The 27,759-nt window shown below is 36.9% G+C and overlaps 1 protein-coding gene and 1 pseudogene across 6 annotated transcripts in view; both read left to right on the forward strand.

The window, feature by feature from the left end:
* Positions 1-27,759, forward strand: part of CASK (calcium/calmodulin dependent serine protein kinase) — a 387,224-nt gene that overhangs the window by 28,375 nt on the left and 331,090 nt on the right. The gene's annotated exons all lie outside the window — the stretch shown is intronic.
* On the forward strand, positions 23,190-24,060 carry LOC129065258 (bifunctional methylenetetrahydrofolate dehydrogenase/cyclohydrolase, mitochondrial-like; annotated as a pseudogene).

A 27,759-nucleotide genomic window follows, 5' to 3' on the forward strand; every position in this document is an offset into this window, starting at 1 on the left:
ATTCCTTGATTCATTTATCTCCTTTTCCCAGCAGGCTCTGAAATTCAGAGGGTTGAGACTGTTTGCTTACTATTTCATCTTCAGTGCCTGACACCATAATTTATGTTAAATAAAGATTTTCTCCAAATTTTAAAATACTACAAATAACACTTTGAGGAATATCTTACTGCCAAAGTTTTATCCAGATTTCAGATTATTTTCTAAGAATCGTGTTCCAGAAATGGAATTGCCTTCTCAAAGAATATAGACATGTTTAAGTCTCTTGACATAGGTTGCCAGATAGCTCTCTCGAAAGGTTCTACCAAAATGTCTTCTTTCAGCAGAAAATGGTATTTCCATCTGTTGCACTGTGTATTTAACAACACTGAACATGCTAATTGCCTAAGTTTCACTGACCTGCTAGGCAAAAATGTTATCTCATTAAACTACTTTGTGTCTTTTTAATAACCAGTGGAACTATTCATTTTCCTCCTGTTTAATTTTTTGTATTCCTTCTATAAATTGGCCATTTGGGTATTTTCCCCATTTTCTTATTGTTGCCTAGTCTTTTTCTTGCTAATTTATGTAAACTTTATATATCAAACATATTAGCCTATTGTCTTTCAAATATTTTGCAAGTTCACTTTTTTATTTTCCTGATGAGTGGTTATATGGAAACTGAAAGTCATACAGGAGAAGCCTCTTTATTTGGTGTGATTAGATCTCATAGCTGGCCTGTTTAACAGGAAGGGGTATTTTTAAAAAGTTTACCTATGTATCTTCAGCATTAAAGCTTCTGAATATACATTAAGTAACTAATCCTTCTTTATTGGGCTGTCCTTTCTTTAAAAAATGAGTCTTGACTGATTAGAAATATGCTATGTATTTCTTTTTTATATCTCATCCAAAATGCACCGTCAGTGATTTTTAGTTCTGGTTTCTTTAAAGCGGAGTGATACTTTAGTGAGCTGTAATTGATGAAGAATCCTTTCAGGTATTTTACAGATCCACCCAGTCTTTTGCAGATTTGTTACCCACATTTAATTTAGCATCATCTTCATCCAGTCTTTCCAACCAGTTCCTCTCTTTTTGTACTTTCATTCAACCGATTTAGCCTATAATTAAGAATTACAGTAACAGGTACACAACTAGCATAAAAAGGGAACAAATTTGGTAATAAACAGGAATAACTCTTATTAAGTAGGCAACTTAATTTATAGGGCTCATGGGCAGGTGTACTACACAGTAGACTGTCATCACTGAGCAATCCGCGTGCTAAGGGCATTCATTAGGTTCCTACACAGGAGTTGGGAAATGGGACAACGTGAAACTGTTTAAATGGAGGCTGATTAGGAGAGCTTCTACCATAGTCAAAATTTGTCAGTCCTTTTTATTATTTCTGTAATTATTTCGATGCTTAGAAAGTCATTCCCTTCCTGGGAGTCATGTGGAAATTTACCTACATTTGTATATGTGTTTTGATGTCTTACATTTAACCCTGATTCATTTGAAATTTATTGTGTTTTTCAGTATGAAGTAAGGATCTAAATAGATTTTCCATCTGTAAATAATGTGCCATGTTTTTCCAGTATAGCAAGTGCTTTCTTAAAAGTGACTGTCAAAAGTGTCATTTCTAGTTCTCAACAATTAGCCTAGTCTTGGCAGTGGAAGGTCAGTATTGTCTTTGAGGAGTTAGGGCAAGGCAGGTAGAAAATAGAGTGGAATTTTAAATGCACACACACTAAGGAGAAAAGGGGAACTGGGAGAGAGAATGGGTAAGAACAGAGTTAACAAGAAGTGAGTATTTTTCAAGGAACCCCTTTTCAGAATCCAGGCCCTGCCCAAATGTTGTTTTGAAGGGGCATCAAGGTTCTGTCTTTTTGGATACTAATGAGGTAAAGTAGCTTATTCAGCAGCTTAATAATCATAAACAGTTAATAAGTAGTTTATTAATAAAGGGTATGCCAACAAAGGAAAGAATTTGGCAAAGTTCTACAGATATTGTCAACTTGAAAGCATGATTTACAGCCATCTATTTTACCAGTTTATGCTGGGAAATTCTTGTGATAATATCTCAGTCCTTTAATTTATGGTGTGTTTCATGTAAGCCTTTCTCTGGAATTAATCGACCTCTTACTGCAATTATTGCTTTTTCCTGGGCCATAGCATTGGGTCAATTAGTGAAATACTGAGTCTGATACTGTATAAGACTCTGAACAGCCTCCAAGTCTTATGTGGAAAGTATGGGATTAATATTAAGAAACTGCTGTGAAGCAACTATTACTAGTGGAAATTTTATTATGTAATGGTATTTATGCTGGTTTTACATTGTAAAATATTTTCTCTTTAAATGACCAATGTATGGATTTTGCTTTCAAAATATTGTTTGGTGATGACCACTGTATGAATTTTACTTCCTGAATGTTGCTTGGAAACTGGTTGAAAGAAGGTGAAGGGACTGGACAAAGAATATATATGTGTGACCCATGGACATGAACAAAGGGTTGGGGATTGGCTGTGGCAGTGGGGGCAGGCTGGGGGGAGGGAGGCAAGGGGAGAAATTGGGAATCTGTAATAGCATAAACAAAAAATGTTAAAAATGACAAAAATAAAAAAGGTTTGAAAACAAGAATGTGGTTGTTTGGTGTTGAAAGATTCTATTTATTCTAATTGATCTTGAGAGAAGAGAGAGAAATGCATCAATTTGTTTTTCCACTATGATGCATTGATTGGTTGCTTCTTCTCTGTGCCCTCACCAGGGGATCGATTCCACAACCTTGGTATATTGGGACAACATTCTTAACCAGCTGAGCTACAGGGTCAGGGCTGTTCTGTTTAGTCTTACTGTTTATTTGTATTATTATAAGTTCATCACTTCAAAGTGATTTATCAGCATTGTATTCAAGCAAACCAACAATCAACCAACAAGAGAGATTTGTTTCAGCTGGAGGGTCTTTAATCTCTTAAGGCTATTTTCTTCCCTTGTTCTGAAAAGTACCAACTGCAAGCCCTCTCTCCCTCTCCCAGTTTTAGGTTATTGGGGTTCTTGCTAACATGCATAGCGGAGCACATGCAGCAAGTGTCCCTTAGTTTTTCAGGCCATCTGGAGCTACCTGTGGCTGCTGCGTAGTCTAAAACTTCAGATGGCTCTATGAGCTATTGGCAGATAGCTAAATTGGAATCTTTGTGTCAGAACTATAGTTTATTTTTGCATTCCAGAATAGGAAAGTGAAATAAAGAAGATGTTGAAGGTTGTGATATTTTTGTGAATTTGAGTAGTATTGGCATTTCTCTGATAAATATGGCAATAGATTGATGTTGTTACTGCTTTGGGGGTTTTTTCTTTAGACTTATATTTCTTTACCTGGAATTAGCTGAGGAAAAGTGGCATTTGTAATGGATTGATGGTTTTGGTAGATTTGATTTTGTGTGCAGTGCCTTCAGAGACATGGCTTAAAATAATTAGAAATATATCACTGTTTTGTATAAGTTTCAAAAAGAGTGTTGTTGAGCTTTTAATTCAATATCTACTGAGCCTGCTGTGCCTGATATATTAAAATAAAAAGTCTTATGATTTACTGAAAAGAGTAAAAGTTCCCTGATCTCAACTACTGCCACATTTGAATCCAAGGTGATTCTTCAACTTGATACATTAAGTTTTGACATTTCATTGCATGTCTGTCTAGGACATGTCTAGGAAATGTACAGATGTATCATACTGAGTTTTATTTGCTTAGGTATCAGATAAAGACTTCAGAAATTTAAAACATTTGAGTATTAGTTTAGGAATTTAACATTTGTACAAGAAAAAATACAACAGATGGACTCAGCTAGCCTAGAAAAAGATGAATGCTGCCTAGTCGGAAATCGAGGGGCAAGGGAGGGAATTATGAGAACCTGATTTGAGATATACTTGTGGTGAAGAATTTGCCCTTTATCGTAGTCTGTTTGGGCTTCTGTAACAAAAATACCATAAACTGGGTGGCTTAAAAAACAAACACTTACTTCTTACAGTTCTGGAGGCTGGGAAGTCCAAGATCAGGGTGCTGACAGATTTGCTGTCTAGTGAGGGCCTGCTTCCCGTGGTCATGTCCTCACATGACAGATGGGGGAGAGAGAGAGCTTTCTCTTTTATAAGGGTACTAATCCCATTCATGAGGGATCCACCCTCAAACCCTAATCATCCCTGAAAGGCTTCATCCCCAAATACTACATTGGGAATTAGGGGGACATAAACATGCAGACTATAGTGCACTGATTTCTCTTCCGTGTGGTTGATCTTGAAGATCACACAATATTTTATATTTGTGTTTTACTACAACTTTTATTTCTCCACCATTTTCCTCAGAAGGTGTTACTTCCAGTTTCGCAAAGTCTAGTAGAGTTTATTAAGTAGCAGTGTATAGATGACTTTATACAAGAGAATGTACAATGTATTTTAAATCTTCTGTTTTTGCTTGTATGATTATCTAAATCATCTCAGATGGTGCTGTCTCCTGGTTGTGGGTGAATATGCCCAGTGTCAAAGGTATGCTACAATACAACATAACTGTTACGTAGAGTGCCTTTTGGAAAGTTTCTGAATTTTTATCCACATTAGCCAAGTAGGAGGATGAATTAGACAACTGGTGATTTTATCTATGGCAGGTAGCTGTGTTTTTGAAAGAAGCTTTTATCTTCTCATCTAGATAGACAGAATGTTTTGATGTTCAACTTGAAATTTCCTGACTCTGCTTGCATGTCTTTATTTGTTCACTCTGAAAACTAAGGTCCTTTAGGATATGGAGAAAAGGGTTGCTCTGTTGGTGAGGTTGAAAATTGGTGCAGCCACTATAGAAAACAATATGGAGGTTCCTGAAAAAATTAAAAATATAACTACCATATGACCCAGTATTTCCGCTTCTGGATATTTATCCAAAGAAAGTGAAAACACTAAATTAATTGCAGCATTATTTACAATCATTATTTGTCATTGTCAATGTATGAAAGCAAACCTACATGTCCATTGACAGATGAATGGATGAAGATGTATATATATATACACACACATAACACACACACATACATATAATAGAATATTACTCAGCTATAAAAAGGAATGCAGTCTTGCCATTTGCCATAACATGAATGTACCTAAAGGGTATTATGCTGAATGAAATAAGTCGGACAGAGAAAGACAAACACCAAATGATTTCACTTATATATGGAATCTAAAAACAAACAAACAAACAAAATAGAAGCAGACTCATAGATCAGAGAACAAATTGATGGTTGCCAGAGGGGAGGAGGGTGGAAGATGGGTGGAAAACATGAAGGGAATTAAAGGGGCCAAACTTCCAATTAGAAAATAAACACAAATAAGCCATAAGAATGTAGCATACAACACAGAAAACATCATCAATAATATAACTTCACATGCTGATAGTTAATAGATTTATTGTGATCACTATGTCATACACCTGAAACTAATACAATATTGTATGCTAACTATACTCTAATTTTTAAAAATTAGAATGATTTTTTTCAATATTTTATTTACTTATTTTTGGAGAGAGGGGAAGGAAAGGGGAGAGACAAAGAGAGAAACATCAATCAGCTGCCTCTCACATGCCCCCAACCGGGCACCTCGCCCATAACCCAGGCATGTGACCTGACCAGGGATCAAACCAGCAACCTTTCAGTTCACAGGCTGGTGCCCAACTCACTAAGCCACACCCATCAGGGCTAGAATAAGTTTTTTAAAAATCTAAAAACTAAGGTCCTTTAAAATTTAGACACATTAATTTGTAGCAGTTGGATAATGATCAGTTGTACTATTCACATATAGACTTTTTATTTTTTATAGTTGGGACCTGTGTTATATTTTTATATTTATATTGGAGTGTGTAAAGTACTCCAAAAGTGATTTCAGCAAGCTTGACCTTAAAGATGTCTGTAATTTGTTCCACATTGTTGGTGTTTGCTTTGTGAAGTATACTCAGTTTCCAAGCTTCTATAAGTTACACTTCTAGGCTTTCAGAATAGGTTGGTTCTAAGTGGATTCAAAGTCTCAGAAAGGAAATTGAAGTAAGCACTGGAAAACTTTAAAGAACTTCAGCTGGATATATGTATGTAGATCCTGTTTTAAAGACCATTGATAGTGAGGTGTTAAAGACTACATTTTGTATATTACTGAAACGTCTCTAAACATTGAAACTTCAATTACATTTTTATCCTGGGTACTAAGACTTAGATCTCAAGGGCTACTTCACAGCTCTCATTGAAGGTAGAGGTTGTAGGTTATTTACAATTTCTTTTTGTAATTTTTTTAATTTTATTTTTTTAATATATAAATCATGTTTATTCTATTACAGTTGTCTCAGTTTTTACTCCTTTACCCCCCTCCACCCACCCCACCCCCACCTCCCACTCCCACAGTCAATTCCCACTCTGTTGTCCATGTCCATGGGTCATTCATACATGTTCTTTGTCTAGTCCCTTCTCCTTTCCACCATTGTCCTCTTTCCCCATCCCTTCTGGTCACTTTCAGCCTGCTCCATGTCTCCGTGCCTGTGGTTTATTTTGTTCCTTAGTTTATTTTGTTGAATAGAGTCCACTTATAGGTGAGATCATATGGTATTTGTCTTTAATCAACCGGCTTATTTCACTTAGCTTAATATTCTCCAGTTCCATCCATGTTGTCGCAAAAGGTAGCAGTTCCATCTCTCTCTCTCTTTCTTTCTTCCTTAAATGCAGATTGATTTTATTTATTTTTTAAATGTCAAAGTTAATTGTAAAATATTTAAAAAATTTAAAACCATTATAAAGTCTTAGCAATTAAACCAACATGACATCAGCACAGAAATAATCAAGTAGATCAGTGAAATATAATGAGCATTCTAGAGACAAACGTATATATCTGTCTGACAATGTAATATATGATTAAGTTGATATTTCAAATCAATGGGTAAAATAAGGCTTATTCCACAAATAAGGTGCATGGACCACTATTACTTGAAATAAAACAAATATAGAACCCTGTTTAGGTGAGTTAAAATCAATATATAGAATGTAAGGAGTTTTAGAAGAAAATAGAACTAATATTTTTCATGACCTGAAGTAAAATATTCAAACCCAGAAGCTATAAAGTAAATATTGACAATATGACTGTATTAAACATTTAACTATATAGTAACATACATATAAAAAGGGTTAAAAGACAAGGAAAAGAATAGAAAAGTATTTGCAACACTTGTAAAACATGGTTAATAGGTGTTTTTTTCTTTTTTAGGGAAAAAAGTTCTAGAAACCTTTAATCAATAAATGGATAAATACCAAAAAATCATTTAAAGCTTTTTTTTAAAAAAAAACACAATAATATAAATAGGCAAGAAATATACTAAAACAGGTTTCATTTCAACAAATAGTATAGGAACAATTAAAATAACATCATTGTCACAATCAGATTAATGAGTATTCAAAATATTGGTAATATCAAGTATTGGAAACTCTGAAAGGAACTGGGTATTCATATAAACTTTATCTTCATCTTAAAGCAGTCCCATTAGCATATATTGCAGTGCTGGTTTGGTGGAGGTGTATTCTTTTAGCCTTCTTTTGTCTGGGAAACCCCTTATTTTGCCTTCCATTTTCATTGAGAGCCTTGGTGAGTAGAGCAGTCTTGGTTGCAGGCCTTTGCTTTTCATGACTTGGAATATTTCTTGCCATTACCTTCTGGCTTGCAGTGTTTTTGTTGAGAAGTCAGCTGCTAGCCATATCAGGGCTTCCTTATATGTTACTACCTTTCTCCCTTGCTTGCTTTAGGATTCTCTGTTTGTCTTTGATATTTTCCATTTTAATGATGATGTGTCTTGGAGTGGGCCTCATTGGGTTCCTCTTGAATGGGACCCTCCGTGCTTCCTGGACTTGTGTGCCTTTTTCTCTCCTCCAATTAGGGAAGTTTTTCATCATGACTTTTTCAAGCAGGTTCTCTATCCCTTCCTCATCCTCTTCTCCTTCTGGTATCCCTATTATACAGATATTATTCCATTTCAGGTTGTTCTGCATTCCCTCAACGCCTCTTCATTCTTTTTGAGTCTTTTTTCATTTTCTTGCTCTTTCTGAGAGCTTTTTTTCTACCTCGTCCTCCAGCTCGCTGATTCGGTCCTCTGCCTCATCTAGCCTTCTTTTCATTCCTTCTAATGTGTTCTTCAATTCAGAAATTGTATTCTTCATTTCCTCTTGTCTCTTATTGATGGTTTCTATGTCCTTTTTCATGCTGATATAGTTGGCAGTAAGTTCCTCATAGTTTCCATGTAGTTTTTGGTAATTCTGTCTGAGCTCACTGAGCTCATTGAGCTTCCTTAGAACCGTTGTTTGGAACTCAATATCTGATAGTTCACTTGCCTCTATTTCATTTAGTTCTCTTTGTGGGGATTCTTCCTTTCCCTTCGAGTGGGGCATATTTCTTTGTCTTCCCATTATTTGTGAGAATCTTCTCTTTTGCTTCTGCTTAAGTTGATCTGTCTTGATATCCTAACTTTGTGGTGTGGACTTCTATGGTTGGAGACCGCTGTTTTTACTGTCCGGATCTGCCTCTGATGATGTCAGATGTCATCCCTGTCTGACTTAGGCAGTCTGTTCGAGACTTCCAGTAATCTGTTCGTGGCTGCCTTCTTCAGCTGTTAATCTAGTCACTCTGCACTCATCAGGCCGCCTTAAGACAGCTCAGGGTGGGGTGGAGTCCCTCCTGGGGGCAGGGTTATTGGGTCCTCTGTAGCTGCAGCCCTATGGGGGAGGAGTCAGCACTGGGATCCCACCAGCCACTCTCCATTTTCTCCCCAACACCTCCGACTGAAGTCTCTCCCCAAGTGTCTCCAGACCTCCGTGCGCCCCCCTTAGCGAGGTATCTACTGTCTGTGGCTGCCACCCTGCACTCAGGAGGCAGCTTAGACAGCACAGGGCAGGGTGGAATCCCACCTGGGAATAGTGCTATTAGGTCCTTTGACCCTCGTGCCGCTCAGGGGGCGTGGTCTCTGCCTGACTAAGATCATTGCTGCCACATGGGGGATGAGTCAGCCCTGAGATCCTACCGGCCACTCTCTCAGTTCTCCCCTCCAAAGCCTCCCTCTCCGGTCTGTCCTCAAGCATCTCTAGCCCACTCTGCCCTGCCTTTGCCGGAGACCAGGGTAAGTGGCTGCAAATAAAAATTTATGTGTTGGCCCTTTAAACTGTTCTTTGCGTCTCCAGCTGCCTGTCTTTGGCAGAGAACAACCCTGCTGCTTTTCGCAGCTGGCTGTTTTCTGTGTACGTTTTGGGCTCTGGTGCTGTGGGCTAGAGATCCCCATTTTTGGTTTAGAACTCGCTCTTTTCAGGGGGATCCAACTGGCCGTTTCAATATCCTTCTGGTGCTGCCACCTGTGGGCGCCCCGCCCGCCTTCTTGAGTCTCTACCACGCTCCTTACCGGTTAGATTGCGCCAAAGCCGATTCTTCTGTCTCCGAAGTTACAAGGCTCCTCTCTTGCTATTGTTCAGTTGTTTGTTCCAGGCGATTTCTCCCAAATTTAGTTGTAATTCCAGGTTGTTCCTGGGAGGAGGTCAGTGTGACTTCCACTCACTCCTCCGCCATCTTGATTCTCCCCTATTTACTATTTTAATAGTGACGAGTCATTCATTATATGTAGTAGGCAATCAAGTATTTGCTGATTTAATTAAGTCTGCCTAGATATTTTTACCTCTTTCTAAATTTTATTCTGTAGAGCTGAAGAAATTTCTTCCTTTTGAGTTTAAAAAATATATACACATATGTGATAAACATCCTCTCTCCCATAATGAAACTACTTTTTATTTTTTCTATTAAAAAGATCTACCCAACAGGATAAAAACTGAATTCTTCCATGAATGCTTGTGTTTTATCTGCCTGGTGGAATTAAAGCTGTGAAATGTTTAGAATATACCCTTGATCTTTCTATGCTTCTCCCATCCCATCCCATTATTTCTTTGATGTAAAATCAGAAGAATGAACTCCTTAATAGAATTCTATACCATTATACAAGAAAATAGAACCATGTTCTGGAAATGAATTTAAATTTAAATGCTGAGTATTTCTAATAACAAATTATGCTGTTTGTGAAGAATAAATTACATGTTAAGGACATTAATAATTTACGTGTTCGTAGTAATTTAAAGTTCACTGTTTTTTCATACTCATTTGGTAATATGATCTTCACATCAACCCTGAGGTAAGTAGTGGTTTTCTATTTTTGTCCCATCTCACAAATGAAGGAGCAAGTTTTTCAAAAAAAAAATGACTATCTGGCCCTGGCTGGTGTGGCTCAGTGGATTGAGTGCTGGCCTGCAAACCGAGGAGTCGCAAGTTTGATTCCCGGTCAGAGCACATGCCTGTGTTGCAGGCCAGGTCCCCATTATGGAATACACAAGAGGCAATTAATGTTTCTATATTGGGTGTCTAGTCGTTAGATCAGGTGAAACTTGGAGTTGAAACAGTTTTGTAGGTATACTTCCAACTCGCTGGGAGAGAGTCCCCTGATTGATTAGCCATGCTTGAAGAAGACATGGGGGAACATATAGATGGCAAATATGTTGCAGTTTGGCTAAGTAAACCTAAGGTACCTGGTATAGTTTTTTATAGATTGTATTTTCTACTAACACAAATTTGGTTAATTCCTCAGTGGTTTATAGGATTCTATGTGTATCAGTGAAGGAATTGAATTTTGCTACATGGAACAGAAAACCCAAAGAATAGTGGCCTAAATTTTAGCTTATTTTTCATTCATGAAATGAGAACTCCAAAGGTAAGCATTCCAGGGCTGGTAGGGTGTCTCCAAGATATCATTAGGGACATAGGTGACTTCTGGCTTTTTTCCCAGTCACCCTTAGTGTATCCTCATGGTTACAAGGTAGCTCCTGAGTTGTTCCATCTATGTTCTAGGCAGTCTGGAAGATGAGGGAGGAACAAAATGGTTCCTGCCACATGAGTAAGATATCTTTAAAGAACTTTCTTATAAACACATCCATTGAGTTTTACTTTTATATTATTTACCAGGCTATTTCACATGGTCACTTCATCTGCCACAAAGCTGGGGCATGCATGTTTACTTGAGCATATTGGAGCACAACATGGGGTTTCTAATTGCAAGAAAGAAAGGAGAGAATGGATATTAGGTGGGTGATTAACAATAGTTGCCACAGTTTCAGCTATCCAAACCTTATTCTGTCTTCTTCCTATACAAAGAATATACTCACTCCCTCCTCAATGGAAACACCGCCCAGTTATTGTATTCAGTTCCTGAGTTCGCCGCTTCTTGGTGATACCCAGTCTTCCCCCATTAGGTTTAGGTATGGCTTCTTGTGGTCTGGTGTTCTACAACCTGCCCCCTCTTCCATTGTCACACAGGAAAGAAAAGAATAGGATAACTATAATGGAAGTTTCCATCCCCCCCTGAAATGGGGAATGGGAAAGATAGAAGTGATTAAATCCTACTGGACAGGAAGAGCAAAGACTCACCATTCAGGCAAAAGAGAAAGTTCCTTGGATGGCCTATCTGGCAGTCCCTGGTTCTGTTCTCTAGATGGATTTCCTTTGCTTGGGAAATAAATATGTGAGGGGAACCCCAGCATTCTTAAAGAGCTCTGTAACTGCTTTTCCCTGTAGGTCATAAATTACAGTGGAAACTGTACAGATTCTCTAGTTTGATTTGGTCTCCACAGGACAAGTCTCAAAAGCTGCAAGAAAAAGCCACCATACACCCATATCCTGAAGATTTCTTGTATTTCCCTTAATTGTAGCATCATTTGCTATACGGCATTATTAAATGTATTGCCACCACTTAACAAGAGTAACCGGCATTAAGAGTCACCAACTTTGAATTGGTTAGAGACTGATGGCATTAGTTCTTAAGACAGATTTTTCATAATGTCTTTCCTTTTCCTTGATATAGATATATTCCAAGAATTGATGGGGAGATTGGGGTACATTCACTTTTTAGACTCATTAATTGGGAGGAATTAGAACTAGGGGGAATGCTTTTCTCTAAGGACAAGAACATTTCGAAAAGACAAGGAAAATGTATGAGAGATAAAAATATGTGGACATAATTGCCAAGAAAGGAGTTAATCAATGATGGGCAAATAAATGATCAAGCAAAAATGGGCAGTGTGTTCTCTGTATGATCCTGTTAAAGCAGAATAGATATTATGCCAGGCATTTTCTTACTTCAGCCACCAGGTGATATAATTTATACCCAGTGTCTTGGTTCCTGTCCACAGTGAGAGGTACCATGGTTAAGTAGAAAGTGAACTTACCAGTCATTTATAAGTTCTCCAATGTTAGCACTTTTTGGGTTGAAGTCCCAGAAGGAGCAGAAAATGGGAAAGGTCCAAAAAGCTTATATAAAGAAATAATAATAGAAAACTTCCCAAATCGTGGGAAGGCAATGAACATCCAGATCGGTAATACTCAAAGGACCCCAAATAGGCTGAACATCAAGAGGTCTTTACCAAGACATTACAATCAAAGTGTCAAAAGTCAAAAACAAAGAATTTTCGAAGACAAAGAATTTTTAAAGCAGCAAAAGGAAAGTGACATATTAAATATAAGCCGCCTCTTCTGTCTCCTTTTCCTCCTGCCTCCATCCCTCCCCCCATAAGGCTATAAGTAAATTTCTCAACAGAAACACTGTAGACCAGGAGAAAGTGGAATGATATTATCCCAAGTGTTGAAGGGAAAGAAATGCCAACCAAGAAGATGATCCTGCTAACCCTCTTATGGGTATTTATCTGAAGAATATGAAAACCTTAGTTCAAAAAAACATACGCACCCCTGTGTTCATTGCAGCATTATTTACAATAGCCAAGATATGGAAACAACCTCAGTGTCCATCAATGGATGAATAGATAAAGAATATGTGTGAGATGTATGTGAATGTAATGGAATACTATTCATTCATAAAATGATGAAATATTGTCATTTGCGACAACATGGATAGACTGTAAGAATATTATGTTAAGTGAAATAAGTCACGTGGAAAAGGACAAATACCATATGATTTCACTCATATGTGGAATATAAAAAAGGAAAATGAATAATTAAAACAAAACAAAAGCAAACTCATTGGTATGGACAACAAATTGGTGAATACCAGAGGGTAAGGTAGGTAGGGGGAGGATGAAATGGGTAAAGGGGGTCAAATGTATGGTGATGGATAGAAACTAGACTTTTGATTGTGAGCATGCTATAGTGTGTAGAGATACCGAATTATACTGTTGTACACCTGGAACTTATATAATGTTATTCACTAATGTTATTTCAATTAAAAAAGGTCTTATAAATTTAACAAAAATAATTGGTGTACCTGGCAAAGGTATACTTCAAAAATGAGGGAGAAATAAAGGCTTTCCCTGACTTTCCTAGACAAATAAAAGCTGAGCGAATTCATCACAATTAGACCTGCCTTACAAGAAATGACAAAGGAATTCTTTAAGTTGAAGTGAAAGGACACTAATTAGCAACAAGAAAACGTGAAAAACTCCCTGGTAAAAGTAAGTATGTATATACTCAAATTCAGAGTATTCTAATACTGTATTGGTGTGGGTTTAAAAGTGTGAATTTCACACTTTTATGTTATAGTTAAAAGTGGTTTTAAAAATTAAAAGACAAAAGTATTAGCAACAACTATAGTTATCATAATTTGTTAAGAGATAACTGTGCATAGTATAAAAAATTGTAAATTGTAGCACCAGTAACGTGTGAGGAGGGTGTAAAAGTAGAGTTTTTATATGTAATTGAAGTTAATCAGCTTAAAGTAGACTGTTATAACTATAAACTATTTTATTATTTCAAGCCCCATGGTAAACACAAAGCAAAACATGTAGTAGTTGCACAAAAGATAAAGGAATCGAAACATACCACTACAAAAAACCCAAATCACAAAGGAAGACAGCAAGAAAGAAAGTAAAGAAAAAACTGCAAAATAGCCAGAAAACAATTAACAAAATGGTAATAGTATGTCCTTAACTATCAATTATTTTACATGTAAATGAATTAAATTTTCCAATTAAAAGACATAGAGTGGCAGCATGGATTAAAAAACAAGACTCTACTGTATGCTGTCTACAAGAAACTCACTTTAGATTTAAGGGCACATAAACTGAAAGTGAAGGAATGGGAAAACATATTCCATGCAAATGTAAACAAAAGAGAGTAGGAGTGGCTATATTTATATAAGACAAAATAGACTTTAAGTCAAAAACTGTCACAAAAGGCAAAAGTGGACATTATGTAGTAATAAAGGTTTCAATCCGTTAGCATGATACATAATTATAAATACGTATGCACCTTATATTAGTACACCTTAATATATAAGCATCGACAGAACCAAAGGGAGAAATAGATGGCAACACAACAGTAGCAGGGTACTTCAGTATCCTACTTCAGACAATGGATAGAACATCCAGACAGAAGATTATCCAGGACTTGAATAATATTGTAGATCAAATAGGCCTAACAGATATATACAGAACATTCCATCCAACAGCAGCAAAATGCATGTTCTTTTCAAGTAGACATGGAATATTTTCCAGGATGGATCATGTTAGACCATGGAACAAGTCTTAACAAACTTAAGAAGTTAAGATTGTTGAATTTAAAAAGTTGGATTTAAATCATACCAACTACAATGGTATAAAACTTCAAATCAGTAATAGGGTGAAATTCACAAATGTGGAAATTAACACTCCTGAACAACCAGTGGGTCAAAGAAGAAATAAAAAAATGTTGTGAGACAAATAAAACTGTAAACACAACATACTAAAACTTGTTGGATACAGCAAGAGCAGTTCTAAAAGAGACATTCATAGTATCACTCAGTGTCACCAGTCATTAGGGAGTGCACATCAAACGCACAATGAGATAACACCTTACATCTGTTAATATGGCTGTTATCAAGAATACAGGCATTGGCAAGGATGTGAAGAAAACGGAACCTTTGTACACTGTTAGTGAGAATGCAATTTGGTATAGCCATTTTGGAAAATAGTATGAAGGTTTCTCAAAAAATTAAAAATGGAACTACCATATAATCCAGCAATTCTGCTTCTGGTTTATATCCAAAGGAAATGAAATCAGTATCCCAATGAGATAGCTGTACTTCCATGTTCATTGCAACATTATTATAGTGAACATGTGGAGGCAGCCTAAATGACCCATCGATGGATGAATGGATAAAGAAAATGTGATCTGTGTATGCACATGCACACACACATATGCAATGTAATATTGTTCATCCCTTTAAAAAAGGAGGAAATTCTGCTGTTTGTATGATGTCTGTGTGGAAAAAGTCCAACTATTTTTAATATAATGAGAATGGTTTACATGACATCAATGTAACCTGGCAGCCAAGGAGAATGGACTGGAATGCCCATGCATGGACAATGATGACTTCACTGTACTAGTCATTGGGGATGGTAGACACCCTTGAGTGAGCATGCATACTGTGTGACCATTGCATTCAAAATGACTGAGCAAGTAGAGCAGCAAATCTGCATCAAATTTTGTTAAGCTTAAACATTCCTCCGTGGAAACTAGTCAGATGATTCAGAAGGCAGCAGCTATGGGCAGCTGATGATTGGCAGCTTCATCACCACAACACGTCCACTCATGCATCATATCTCATGCAGAATTTTTTGGCAAAACATCAAATGACCCAGGTGAATCAGTCCCCCAACAACCTGGATTTGGTGCCCTGTGACTTCTGGCTTTTCCTCAAATTAAAATCACCTTTGAAAGGGAAGAGATTTCAGACCACTGATGAGATTCAGGAAAATACGATGGAGCAGTTGATGGCAATGTGTGAGGTCGCAGGGTACCTACTTTGAAGGGGACTGAGGCATCATTGTCCTATGTACAATGTTTCTTGTATCTTGTTTCTTCAATAAATGTCTCTATTTTTCATAGTACATGGCTGGATACCTTCTGGACAGACCCTGTAGATTAACCTGGAGGACATTATGCTATGTGAAGTAAGCTAGACACAGAAAGCCAAATACTGCATGATCTCACTTATATGTGGAATCTAAAATAGTCAAACTGATAGAAGCAGAGATTAATTAGAACGGCGGTACCTGGGGGTGGGGTAAATGAGATGTTCTTCAAAGGGTACAAATTTTCAATTGTGCAGAATGAATAAAGTCTGTGGATTTAATGTACAGCATGGCAGCTATAGTTAATAATACTGTATTATATACTTGAAATTTGCTTAGAAAGTAGATCATAAATGCTCTCCCCACAGAAAAGGTAATGGTTACTAATGTGAGTGAACGGAAATCTTAATTGACTTGGTGATTGTTTCATGATGTGTATGTGTGGGAAATCACTTTGTATACGTTTAATATGTACAATTTTTATCAATTATACCTCAATAAAGTTAGGGGAAATACACAATCCTGGGTGGTAGGTGGTATTATCTTTATTTTTAGAGATGTGAAGAAAGACTCAGAGGAGTTTAAGTCACCTGTTCAGGGTTACCAAGCTCTTGAAGGGTAAAGCAGGAAGCCTAAGGAAGTTTGACTCTATCATCTGAACTCTTCAGCTGCCTTGCTATAATTTTACACTGCCCCTGCCATTTGGGAACTCATTTAATAGGGGAAGTATTCACAATATATGTAAATCAAACCATAATGCTGTATGCCTAGAACTTATACCATGATGTATGTCCATTAGTTTTCAATAAAGCTGGACAAAATTAAAAACAGGGAAAGTAAACATGTAAATTATTTCACTTTCTTAGTTTGCAGTACTTGTTATTTTTCCATAATGTCTATAAACATAAGTTGCATATGTGAAGCAGCTTTGGCATACTAATTCAGAATATCATTTTTGAAGCAGTAAACCAAAATGAGCTATGAAGTGAACCAAAATGGCATATCAAGTGAACCAAAATGGTATGGAGCTTCTTGGAAATATTCATTTAACAAAATATATTGAGCGGTTAGTATGTTCCAGGTTCTTCTGAGCCCTAGAGATATAGCTGTGAGTAATGTAGTAGGTGCCCTTTCTGCCGTGGAACTTGCAATCTAGAGAGGGAGACATGTTATATAATTCTACAAATAATTGTTTAAAATAATTGTTTAAAATTGTGGGTGCTGTGAAGGAAAGCCAAAGGGGTCTATGACAGAATATAGAAATAGAAAGGAAACCCAGCCTACTTGAAGAGTGCAAATTGAGGAAAGATTTAGCATCTAAGTAAAGATACCTTTCAGACTCTACAACACACTTTAATTATCAGTGAGTTTTGTGACTTTTGATTTGTTCTTTCTACTGGTATATAACAGTCCTGTGTTTTGTGAGCACTAAGGCAGGAGAGATTCTTAGCTTGATCTGAGGGGAATTAAAGACAGTTCTTAGATACCTGAGCTAAGTCTTGAAGAATTAGTAGAGAGTGGTTAGACAAGTGGGAAGGTATTCTAGGCAGAGGATACAGTTTATATAAATACATTGGGGGCAGATGAGGATCTCATCTTTCAAAGATGATTATGGTTAGTACAGATGGATTTAATATGTGTCTAGATGGTGTTGAGAGATGATTGGAAAGAAATATTTATGTGACCAAATCTGGTTTCTGCAGAATTGTTCTACTGACCTTTCCCCATCATTTCAGAGACTCTTAAAAGATGTGGGGAATAGCGTGAGATCCCCTCCCCCAATTTTCGGTTGTTAGCATTTTAAAGAAAGAATAAGGGTTGACTTAAACAGTTTAGATAATGAGATACCTTACGGTTAAAATCATAATTGTACACAATGAAGTAATTATTTATAAGGGTTGCAGTCAGACTACCGAAACATGGTTAACAGTGAAATGTATTTGGGTCTCCTAACTAGGATGAGGCTTGGTTTTTGCTGGGATACATGTTACTACATATGTGTAAGATAAAGTTGACATGAAGAGAAAATTTTTTTAAGGGTAGTGTTTCAGGCATATTCTGATCATGAGGTAGAATATTTTATTTGTTGATGACCAAAGGAGAAATAAGAGGTAGAGTGGAAGGAAATGATTAACAGTGAGAGCAACAAGGGAACAAGAGCAGTTGGATGTAGAGCACTGAATACTACCTGAGAGTCACATGGCTTGCTTTGGAGCCAGCCTCTGCCACTTTTGGCAAGTTATTGTATGTTTTAGAATCTGAATCTCTAGGTTTCATTTTTTGAAATTTTTTACTGCAGTATATAACATAACATACAGAAGACTACATATCATTAGTGTATGTAGCTTGATGAACTTTTACAAACTGAACATACTCCCGTATCCAGCACCAAAGTCAAGAAACTAGGACATTACTAGAAGCTGTCTTTGTGCTTTTTGCACTTCCATTTTTATCTTTAAAGTAGAGGTAATACTGTCTTTTTCCCTTTTTAGGAGTATTGAGAAATGACAAAAGAAGTGCCTTGATCTCTTTCAGATAATGTTGTGCAACTGAAATGAGATGGCTCTAGCTTTATGAGTTAGACCTAAGAAAGTAGGGCCAATTTCCAGAGTTTTTTTACAGTATAGAACTTGCTTACAGTATTATTAATAAACCTATTAAATTGGGGGTGAATGAATAAGTCTGAAAACCACAAAGGACAAAACAGCTGTCAAAACTAATTATAATACAGACTTATAAACTGAGTATATGGGGGGCCAAACCCCCCTCCAGAAGTTTTAAATAAAAAATTGGTATTTATTCTTATATGTTTAAACTTCAGCCCCCTTCAAAGTACTCTCCGTTTGATGCAGTACACCTATTTAGATATTTTTTCCACTGCCCAAAACAGTTATTGAACTACTCTATTTTGATACCTTTTTAGTACTTCTGCTGTCTTTTATTTCACCTCTTCCAAGTCAGCAAAATGTTTCCCTTTGAGAACTTTTTTTCATCCAGGGAAACAAAAAAAAAAGTCCCTAAAGTCCCTTGGGGTGAGATCAGGTAAATAGGCAGGGTGGGGCACAGGGGTTATGCCATTTTGGGTCAAAAACTGCTTGCTGAACACTCAGCACCGTGTAGGCAGGTGCACTCCTAAATCACGCATCATGAAATGGGCAAATGCATTGAAAGAGTCTTCAAAAAAATTCACTGAAGCTGAACACAGCCACTCACAACAGTGCCAGCTGGTACATCAATACAGATGGATTCCTAGAACACTCACCTAGTTCTACAAGGAGCCTGACCTCCAGAAGATAATTACGAGGTTTTTGTTTTTTGGGGGATCCCCCCTCATATGTGCTGCCTAATTATGTTGGTTTCTACAAGGTGTCATTCCTGGGATTCAGTAAAGCAACTTGTATATTTTTACATGTGCAGCAGATGTGAAACCACTCTCATTATCTGAGAATGCTCAAAGAGTGGTAGCTCCCTGAAATAAAAGCAAGTTTCATATTGAAATTACCCACAAGTCTTAAGTTCACCAGATATTTCTGTTTAAGGTTTCAAAAGGTCTAATGTTGAAATTTTTTATATTAATCTGAATGTTAATTAATGCTTTTGAAGCAGGAAATACATCTTAATGTTCTTAATACTGTTAATGGAATAATTGAATTCTTGCTGAGTAATCATAAATGAAATTACATAGAGATAAATAATAAATGTAAACCCCTTTTGTACCACTTTTTGAAAAAAATTTCAAATTTAATGTGGTAACAAATAAATGGCATTTGCAGTTTCTAACATGTCACTAGCTCTAGTCACTGCAATAATAATTCATTTTCTATTGCTTCCAAATTCTCCATGATCCCCCTCTATAGCACCTAATTGAATTCTCACAAGAGCTATTCTGAAATTTGCATGTAAATGAAAGACAGTGAACTATGATATTTAATTTCAGTAAAGTAAGGTCATTTTATGTGCACATTTTTGTTTAATATTTAAAATTATATTTGCTGAGCTCAAAAGTTTAATACATTTTTAGTTATTTGGTGATTTACTCAGGAGATCCTTACAATAGGCCATACACACATACGTCATTTTAATGCACAGCACTTTATTGCACTTTGCAGATACTGTATTTTTTTTTTTTACAAACTGAAAGTTTGTCATAGTCCTGCTGTGAGCAAGTGAGTTGGTGCCATTTTTCCAACAGCATCTGCTCATTTCATGTTGCTGTCACATTTTGGTAATTCTCACAATATTTCAAACTTTTTCATTATATTTCTTATCTGTGATCAGTGATCTTTAATGTTATTATTGTAATTGTTCTGGAGTGCCATGATCCAGGCACATACAAGATGGGGAACTTAATAAACGTGTGTTCTGACTGCTCCACTGATTGCCTGTTTCCCCTCTCTCTTCCTCTCTTCAGGCCTCTTTATCCCCTGAGACAGCAATATTGAAATTAAGTTAATTAATAACCCTATAATGGCCTATACATGTTCAAAGGAAAGAAAAAAATTACAAGTCTCTCACTTTAACTCAAAAGCTAGAAATGCTTAGTGAGTAAGGCATGTCAAAAGCGAAGACAGGCAGAACACTAAGCCTCTTGAACCAAACAGTTAGCCATGTTTGAATGCAAAGGAAACATTCTTGAATGAAATTCAAAGTGCTAATCCAGTGAACACTTGAATGATAAGAAAGTGAAACAGCTTTATTGCCACCACATTTCCTTAAGCCCAAGACTAATTCAGAACAAGGCCCTAACACTCTTCAATTCTATGAAGGCTGAGAGAGGTGAGGAAGTGGCAGAAGAAAAGTTTGAAGCTAGCGGAGGTTGGTTCATGAGGAAAGATGTCTTCATAACATAAAAGTGCAAGGTGAGGCAGCAAGTGCTGGTGGAGAAGCTGAAGCAGGTTGTCCAGAAGATCCAGCTAAGATAGTTAATGAAGGTAGTTAATGAAGCAGCAATAAACAACAGAATTTCAGTGTAGGCGAAATAGGCTTATATTAGAATAAGATGCCACTCAAGAATTTCATAGCTAGGAGAAGTCAGTGCCTGGTTTCAAAGTTTCAAAGGACAGGCTGACTCTCTTGTTAGGGGCTAATGTAGGTAGCAGCTTTAAGTTGAAAGTCATTCAACTTATGAATGACCTTCTCATTCATAAGGTCAAATGAGAAGATGCTCATTTCCCATCTGAATATCCTAGGGCCTTTAAGAATGATGCTCAGTTGACTCTGCCTGTGCTCTACAGTGGTGGGCAAAAGTAGATTTATAGTTGTTCACATGGGAAAATAATGCAGGTTATGATTATTGCAATAGCTTTATTAATTCAAAAGAATGTCACTCATAACTGTGAACCTAGTTTTGCCCATCCCTCTATGAATGGAACAACAAAGCCTTGATGACAGTACATGTGCTTGCAACATGATTTACTGAATATTTTAAGCCCACTGTCAACACCTGCTCAGAAAAAAAGGATTTCCTTTCAAAATACCACTGTCCGTTGACAAGAGCTCTGATGGAGACAACAGTGAGATTAATGTTGTTTTCATGCCTGCTAACCTAACATCCATTTCCCAGCCCATGGATTAAGGAATAATTTTACATTATTTAAGAAATACAATTCATTACGCTATATCTGAGCAAAATAAATTGAATGCCTTCTGGAAAGGATTCACCACTCTAGAAGCAATTAAGAACATTTGCGATTCAGGAGGAGTCAAAATAACAACAGTGATTGAAGATGGAAAGAAGTTAATTTCAACCCTCATGAATGACTCTGAGGGGTTCAAGATTTCATGGGAGGAAGCAACTGCAGATGTGGTGGACAAAGCAAGAGAACTTGAGTTAGAAGTGAAGCCTGAAGATGTGACTGAATTGCTGTGGTCTCATAATGAAACTTGAACAGATAAGGAGTTGCTTCATATGGATGAGCAAAGAAAGTGGTTTCCTGAGATGGAATCTACTACTGCTGAAGATTCTATGAAGACTGTTGAAATGACAACAAAGGATTTAGAGCATTACATAAACTTAGCTGATAAAGCAGTAGTAGGGTTTGAGAAGATTGACCCCGATTTTGAAAAACGTTCTACTATGGGTAAAATGCTATCAACAGCATTGCATGCTACAGAGAAATTGAAGGGAAGAGTCAGTGTATCCAGCATACTTTGTTATTTTATTTTAAGAAATTGCCACAGCTACCCCAACCTTCAGCAAGCACCACCCTGATCTGTCAGCAGCCATCAACATCTAGGCAAGACCGTCCACAAGAAGAAAGATGACTCTCTGAAGGCTCAGGTGACAGGTAGCATTTTTTAACAATAGGTATTTTTAATTAAGATATGTGCGTTGTTTACTTGAGGCATAATGCTGTAGCACACTGAATAGACTAAAGTATAGTGTAAACATAACTTTTATATGTACTGGGAAACCAAAAAACTTGTGACTCACTTTATTGCAATATTTGTTTTATTGTGGTAGTCTAGAACTGCACCCATGATATATCTGACAGATGCCTGTACAGTTCTAAAGAATAAACAAATTGAGCAGCTATGCTTGTGATAAACATTTGAGTATTGCCTTGGATTTCTAGGTTTTAAAATACAATTTAAAAAAATAAATTTGGAAGAAGAATTAGAATCAAGTATTATTTGACTGATATTTTTATATACATGCTTGGCCATTTGAATTATTTCCATTTGGTTCCATGTAGTCTGTGACTTCAGTCTGTTCCTCTGTGTCTTGAGCATAGGCTGGGACAGAGTAGAGGAGGGCTGACTAGACCAAGCATCTGTGATAATGCTGTCCATAGTACCTGCTTCAAGATGAAGCATTCCCTCACTGGTCATGAGACTTTCAGTTCCTTCAGAAATCCAAATTATTTTCTAAACCTTCTGGGCAAAGTTTAATTAGCATTGATAGATGCCCTGGAAGAAGTATGTAGGTGGGTGTGTTTAAGAGTGGCAGTGTGTTTTTTTTTTTTAATTGTCCCACCATCTAGTGTACAACCGGTGAAAGTCTGGAAACATTTGTAACTAACACCCTATAGTTTGCCATTGTAGTTAGTAAAAGTAGATGGACCATTTAAAATTATATAAGATATATGTAGTCCAACACAGACAATGGCGTGAGCGTGGCTGCTGCTTCCCTTGTGTCCACATTGACCACCTGGCTGCTCAGGCCCATACAGAACTGCAGTCTCCACCATCATCCCCCCACCTCTCAGAAGCTCAAATGAAGTTCTCATTTTTTCAGGGACACTAGACCAGCAGATCAAGTAGGAAATGCAGCAGAAAATGGAAGAGTGGGTGGCAGCGAGTAGCAAATAGCCACACCTGAACATGGTACTGGTTGGTGAGAATCCTGCAAGTCATTCCCATGTCCTCAACAAAACCAGGGCCACTGCAGATGTGGGAATCAGCAGTGAGTCATTTGTGAAACCAGCTTCAATTTCATAGGAAGAACTGTTGAATTTAATCAATAAACTAAATAATGATGGTAATGTAGATGACCTCCTTGTTCAGCTGCCTCTTCCAGAGTACATTGATGAGAGAAGAAACTGCAATGCTGTTTATCTAGAGAAGGATGTTGATGGCTTTCATGTAATTCCTGAGGAGAGAATGTATATGGACTAGTATTCCATGTTACTAGGTACTACATTGGGTGTGTGAAAAATAATTAAGCAAACTGGCATTCCAACCCTAGGGAATAATGCGGTGGTAACTGGAAGGTAAAAAACTGTTGCAATGTTACTACACACCAATGGGAGTACACAGACATCTTGGAGGTGATGCTGTTATCACAGTATCTTATCAATACACTCTCCAAGAGCAGCTGACAAGACATACAGTTCTTGCAGATAGTTTGGTTTCCACTGCAGGTTTTCAAAATCTGATCACAGCAGATAGGGTCAAGGTAGGAGCAGATTTCAAGGTCCCATCACTGCCAAACCCAAGATGGTTGGAGATGTGGATTTTGAAGGAGTCCAGAACAAAAGTGGTTACATTACACTAGTCCCTGGGGTTGTTGGTCCCATGATAGCAGTGATGCTAATGAAGATACCATTATTGCTGCCAAAAAGGTTCTGAGGCTTGAAGAGTGGGAAGTACTGAAATCTAAGGATTTTAGAATGGCAAGTAATGAACTGTTGGTGTCTTCTGTGCCATGAAGAGTACTGCAAGCCAATTCAAGAGGCAAAACAGGCCAATAAAATGCAATATTTTTTTAGTTATTCTATTGACATGATTTTAAATGATGCTTTGTATTTATTGAAGACTTAGATGAGTGGGTATTTGTGCACATAGTTCTGCAGCACCTCACCAGGGAGCATACCAGTATCATGCTGGTTCATGTGATCTAGCCAGAAGAGAAGCCATTAACCTAGTGATTATCATGGGAGACATTGTCACATTGAGAATGGCTGCCTAACTTTGTTAGACCACCTAAGTTACAATTTGCCCTTTCTAGGATTGCATTTCCCAAGTGTGGTTCCAGTAAGAGTTGATACTTACTTTAGGTTCTGAACCTTGTGAGTCCACCTGGTCAAACCAAAGGAAAAATGTTGCTAGAGAAAATTAGTGAAAAGGTAAAAAGGAAGAAGTGATGGTAATTGAGTAGAAAAAAAATTTAACCTAATTTTATACACATTGACTAATAACCAGAAGAAAAGCTACATGTTAATAGTGTCCTGAGCTGTCATTTTACACCTTAGTCAATGGGAAAATGTCTAGGATTGTTCCATATACAATTAGCCCTTGTTTTACATGTGTTACCATTCATGAGGTCTCCCCATTTTAGTTTTCTAGGATTGAAAGTCTTCTTTAAATAAGTAAGTTGTGTGTAGTGTCATATATGGTTTTTCCTGTATCCTTAAATTTCATTGTTAAATTTTTGTACACTTGGGGTTGTGTGTATGGTTTCTTTGGAAGATCTTGAAACCTATTACTGAAAACCAAAACTTGGACTTGACAATCTTTGGGGCAGCTTGTGTATGTATGCAACTTACTTTTCCACCAAAGAATTGTCAATAGCTGCCTGCTTTTCTCTGACGCAGATGTGGCTTTCTCCAATAAATTTTTGAGAGCTTGAGTTAATACTGAACTTAATCAGACTTTCTGATTAAAGAATTTTTTGTTTGAACAAAAAAAGAAAAGGTGTATGTAGTTACAGTTGACCCTTGCATAATGCAGATATTGGGGCACTAACTCACATGGAGTCAAAAATTGGCATATAGCCCTGACTGGTGTAGTTCAGTGGGTTGGGTGCTATCCTGCACACCAAAAGGTCACTGGTTCAAGTCCCGTTCAGGGCACGTGCCTGGATTGCGGGCCAGGTTCCAGTTGGGATTGCGCAAGAAGCAACCAATTGGTGTTTCTCTCGCACATTGATGTTTCTCTCCCTTGCCCTCTCTAAATTTTTTTAAAATCTTTTTTTTATTAATAAATAATCTTTGTTTTTATTGTATTTTTTCCCATTACCATCTAGTCTCCAGGTCTATCCATGCTGTTGCAAAGGCTAAAATGTTCTTCTTTTTTATGGCTGAGTAGTATTCCATTGTGTAAATGTCCCATAGTTGTTTTGTCCACTCATCTACTGATGGACACTTGAACTGCTTCCATACCTTGGTGATTGTGAATAATGCTGCAATGGATATAAGGGTGCTTATGTTCGTTCGAATTTGTGTTTTGGTGTTTTTTTTAAAACTGGCATATAACTTTGACTCCCCCAAAACTTAACTACTAATGGCCTACTGTTGACTGGAAGACTGATAACATAATCAGTCAGTAAACACATTTTGTATGTTAATATGTATTATTATATTGTATTCATACAATAAAACAAGCTAGAGAAAAAATATTAATAAAATCATAAGGAAGAGAAATATATTTACAGTATTTGTTGAAAACAGTCGATGTGTCAGTGGACCCATGGCAGTTCAAACCCATATTGTTCAATGGTCAACTGTACATTTTGTATCAAATTCCCAAAATTCCATGCTTAATATAAGAATTAACAAATTGCCATATGATTGTTTAGCATACGCCTATCAAACGCTGCTCCGTTCATCTTAGCAGGAAACTTACATAATCACTTCAGATTGCCAGCAAATCTGCATTATCGCTTTAACATAAAGACTTACCAAAAAGCACGAGGAGAGCATCAATCTTTTGTTTGTTTGTTTTATCTATACATCATTTTTATTCTATTACAGTTGTCTCAATTTTTACCCCTTTACCTCCCTTCACCCATCCCACCCCCACCTCCCACTCCCACAGTCAATTCCCACTCCGCTGCCTATGGCCATGGGTCATTCATACATGTTCTTTGTCTAGTCCCTTCTCCTTCTTTCCACCATTGCCCTCCTTCCCCATCCCCTCTGGTCACTTTCAGTCTGCTCCATGTTTCCATGTCTGTGATTTATTTTGTTCGTTAGTTTATTTTATTGAATAGAGTCCACTTATAAATAAAATCATATGGTATTTATCTTTCACCAACTGGCTTATTTCACTTAGTTTAATATCCTCCAGTTCCATCCATGTTGTCACAAAAGGTAGCAGTTCCATCTCTCTCTCTCTTTCTTTCTTCCTTAAATGCAGATTGATTTTATTTATTTTTTAGATGTCAATGTTAATTATAAAATATTACAAAAATTTAAAACCATTATAAAGTCTCAGCAATTAAACCAACATGACACCAGCACAGAAATAATCAAGTAGATCAGTGAAATATAATGAGCATTCTAAAGACAAATGTATATATCTGCCTAACAATATAATATATGATTACGTTGATATTTCAAATCAATGGAGAAAATAAGGCTTATTCCACAAATAAGGTGCATGGACCACTATTACTTGAACTAAAACAAATATAGAGTCTGTTTCACACATTATACATGAAATATTCAGGTGAGTTAAAAATCAATATGTAGAATCTAAGGAGTTTTAGAAGAAAAGAGAACTAATAATTTCAGGACCTGAAGTAAAATATTCAAACCCAGAAGATATAAATATTGACAATATGACTATATTAAACATTTAACTATATAGTAATATACATATAAAAAAGTTAAAGGACAAGGAATAGAAAAGTATTTGCAACACATCTAAAACATGGTTAATACGTGTTTTTTTTCTTTTTGAGGGAAAAAAGTTCTAGAAACCTTTCATCAATAAATGGATGAAGAATACCAAAAAGTCATTTAAAGTTTTTTTTTAAATAACAGAAGTAGGCAAGAAATATACTAAAACAGGTTTAGTTTCAACAAATAGTAAAGAAACAATTAAAATAACATCATTGTCACAATCAGATTAATGAGTATTCAAAATATTGGTAATATCAAGTATTGGAAACTCTGAAAGGAACTGGGTATTCATAGAAACTTTTTCTTCATCTTAAAGCAGTCCCGTTAGCATATATTGCAGTGCTGGTTTGGTGGAGGTGTATTCTTTTAGCCTTCTTTTGTCTGGGAAACCCCTTATTTTGCCTTCCATTTTCATTGAGAGCCTTGGTGGGTAGAGCAGTCTTGGTTGCAGGCCTTTGCTTTTCATGACTTGGGATATTTCTGCCAGTGTCTTCTGGCTTGCAGGGTTTCTGTTGAGAAGTCAGCTGCTAGTCGTATCAGGGCTCCCTTATATGTTACTACCTCTTTCTCCCTTTCTTGCTTTAGGATTCTCTGTCTTTGATATTTTCCATTTTAATGATGATGTGTCTTGGAGTGGGCCTCATTGGGTTCCTCTTGAATGGGACCCTCCGTGCTTCCTGGACTTGTTTGCCGTTTTTTCTCCTCCAATTAGGGAAGTTTTCCATCATGACTTTTTCAAACAGGTTCTCTATCCCTTCCTCCTCCTCTTCTCCTTCTGGCATCCCTATTATACGGA

Source organism: Pteronotus mesoamericanus, unplaced genomic scaffold (genome assembly GCF_021234165.1).
Source record: "Pteronotus mesoamericanus isolate MK-2021 breed Mesoamerican mustached bat unplaced genomic scaffold, CSHL_Meso_final contig_173, whole genome shotgun sequence".
Lineage (NCBI taxonomy): Eukaryota > Metazoa > Chordata > Mammalia > Chiroptera > Mormoopidae > Pteronotus > Pteronotus mesoamericanus.